The sequence below is a fragment of the Neofelis nebulosa genome, chromosome 12, assembly GCF_028018385.1.
Source record: "Neofelis nebulosa isolate mNeoNeb1 chromosome 12, mNeoNeb1.pri, whole genome shotgun sequence".
Lineage (NCBI taxonomy): Eukaryota > Metazoa > Chordata > Mammalia > Carnivora > Felidae > Neofelis > Neofelis nebulosa.
The window spans coordinates 30,626,401-30,629,626 of NC_080793.1; the positions used below are offsets into that span (position 1 = coordinate 30,626,401).

The 3,226-nt window shown below is 36.3% G+C and overlaps 1 pseudogene; it reads right to left on the minus strand.

Annotated features, from left to right (window-relative positions):
• Positions 1-333: 333 nt before the first annotated feature.
• On the minus strand, positions 334-1,351 carry LOC131490842 (voltage-dependent anion-selective channel protein 1-like; annotated as a pseudogene).
• Positions 1,352-3,226: the final 1,875 nt, after the last annotated feature.

The following is a 3,226-nucleotide window of genomic DNA, read 5'->3' on the forward strand; positions in this document are numbered from 1 at the left end:
TTGCAGACTACTTTTGGTGTAAATGAGGTGATGACGTGAGATGAAAACAGTTCATGAAAATCTGTCTAAAAAAAGTCTCTTTAAGATGAGTTTGTATGCACCACAATGAGTCTCTCCTTCATTTGGGTAGGAAACCAAAGTTCAATTCTCAGGAAGTCATAATTTCATTCATTTACTCAATACCAATTCACAAAGGGCCTACAAATTATCAGCTTCCACTTGCAGCCATTACTAGATAAAAAAGAAGCCTGACATCTCTAGAGGAGCCACTAAGTTCCGCCCAAGTCTACAGCTGAAAGGATTTTTTTTTTTTGGCATTGGGTTTCTTCTGTACCTCTGAAAGGCTAACACCTTAAACCTGAATCATCTTTAACCAGGAGGTCTAACATGATATTTAGCATTACTTGCATCCCAGACACACAACACAAAAAGGTACACTAAATTCTCAAGCTAGCTATGATCAAAATAGTTTAAAAATAAATGATTGTACAGTATTCATTTAGGCCTGAAATTCCAGTCCTAGACCAAGCTTGTGGCCACCTGCATTGACATTCTCGCCATCCAGCAGCTCTGATAGCATTGGTTAGATACCTGGCTTTAGGGTCTGAGTGTACCTGAAACCTATCAGGCTGGAGCTGGAGTGTTCATTTTAGCTGTGAAGCAGGTGTCAGGGTCCACCTGATCCTTGGCTGCTGTTCCAAAGCGAGTGTTAACTACTTCCTGCTGTCCAGGCCAGATTAACAGCAGTCTCTAAACTTCTTGTTCACCATCTGATAAATGGAGCCACCAAACTCTGTCCCGTTGTTTACGTTAGTATGGAGCTGGAATTCGTCAGTCTTGGAACAATCCGCAAAACTCCTCTAGGTCACTGGTGACTTTGCAGTCTCAAAACTCATCTGGTGGCCAGCCAGCCAGCCTTCATAACCCAGCGCCAGAGCGCCCCGGACTGGAGGGCTGGGGAAGTTGAAATCCATGTCATGGCCCAGGTGGATGTGTTCCCGCTTGTACCCTGTCTTGATGTAGCATTTTCCCTCCTGTGTTTGGTGAGAAGGATGGATCAAAAGTCAGCTTCAATCCACGTGTAAGCTGATCTTCCACAGTACTGCGTCTAGCATGTTGTCAGTGTGCCTTTTCTCCCTAAACACCTGAGCATATTCAGCCCATCTGTACTTGGTTTCCAGACTGCCATCACTTTGGTGGTCTCAGTGTTGGCTGAACCTGATCTTGTAAATTCTAGTCCATTCTCAGATTTTGTTTTCGAGTCACGTTTTATTAAGCCAAACCCATAACCCTTGGGGAAGACATCCCTGGATGATTTGCCAGGATCAGCATACGTGGGAGGCATAGCCATCATCTACTCAGGGGTGGTGGCAGCGGGTTCAGCGGCGGCTACCGTGGGGGCTGCCCAGCAAGGAACTCGTGACAGTGAACATTTTTTAATGAATGTGGGTCACCTTAAGAATGAAGACTTTTTTCTGTCATCTTTATTATTTATGAATAGTTTAACACTTGAAGTTCTAAACTATTGGAAACTATTCAGATAGAGAAACAGTTATAAAATGTTCCATTTAAATTTGCCATTGATCTGACCTGAGCTAGCAATGTAATTCAGATGGGAAAACGATATTGTTTTATTCTACTTTGAATAAAAAGATGAAAATTATAGTCTTTCATTAACTTTTCATAATATTTCAGAGGTTAGAGCTACTTTCTTACTGTTTTACTCTTTCCCACCTGGTGTGTGTGTGTGTGTGTGTGTGTGTGTGTGTGTGTGTGTGTTTTAAGACTTTGAAGACTGACTCATCAGAGCTAGCTGTAAAAAGTCATATACAGCTCACATGCTTTCCAGATCAGTAAGTGACAATGGGGATGACAGAAAACTTTCTGAAATGAGAATAATCTTTTTAAGCAGCCAGTAGATACTTAATAGCTTGATAGTATAAGTAAAGCTTTGAAATAATCCATAATTTAACAGCAAATAAAGCAATCTCACCATTTGACAGGACAATTGTTATGAACATTGATTGCTGTGCTCTAATAACCTCATACCTTCAGGAACCCTTGGGCTGTGGAGGTAGACTAGAAACTAATTACATGTATTAGTGTTCACCTAAAGTTGGATTATCTAAATTTCTTTTTCAGTTGGGGGAATATCTTGAAAAAAAAAATATTCTGAAAATCTAGACACAGTTTAAGATGACTAGGTTACAGGATTTATTTGATTATGCTATATAATTTTATTATTAAAATTGCATATATTTTAAATAGCATACAGTATAATGTGTGTTTTTTTTGCACTAAGTTAACCAAGAAATATAGAGGATAATTGATTCAGACAATCAGGTATGCTTGGCATTATTTATAAAATGGCTTTTAAAAGATTAAAAATTTGGACCCTAAAATTTATCCACCCCCGAAAAATACAGATGTACTTAAAGTGACTGCATATGGTTTGTCATTGCAACATTATTGTCATTTAAAAAAATTGGAAACAGCCATACTGTCTAAAAATAAGAAATTGATTTAGCATATTGTGATTTATCCACAAATGTAACATTATACAAATATATTACAATGGTATTTTCAAATAATATTTATAATATAAATAACTTAAAACATTCTATCATCTTAAAAAGAATTTTAGAAAAAGTATAAATATTATGATCCCTATTTTGTAAAATATAGAAAGTGAGCTCCATGAGAGTAGCTACTGTGAGTACTGTTTACGATTGTACATTGCCTCTAACAGAGTAGATACCAGTCAACATTCCTGAATGAATGAATAAATAAGATCGAAAATAAATCTATAGTGCTATAAGAATCTATTAAGCACTTTGTAAAGAATGTAAATACAATCAGCATTCTAAAATTAAGCAAATTAATGTACTATTTTGCTTTTTAAGACTGTATGAAGAAAGGATAATGTTTTTAGTGATTATAATTATTAGTGTTAAAACTATCTCATGTGAAGACATTAAAATGAGGAAAAACTTACATATTGCTACTATACAATTTTGTTCTCTGTGAGATAATACCAACAAATTGATTATTCATACATAGATCTACAGCATATGCTTCTTTGCAATGAAGAAAATACTGGCTGTTGTTGAGCTGATTCAACATAATAAAATGATTATATCACCATGGAAACATAGACAGTATGTGCTAAGCCATTTATTTTCAGGGAGATATTTTTAATATTTTAGCATTAGTTCCATAATATCTG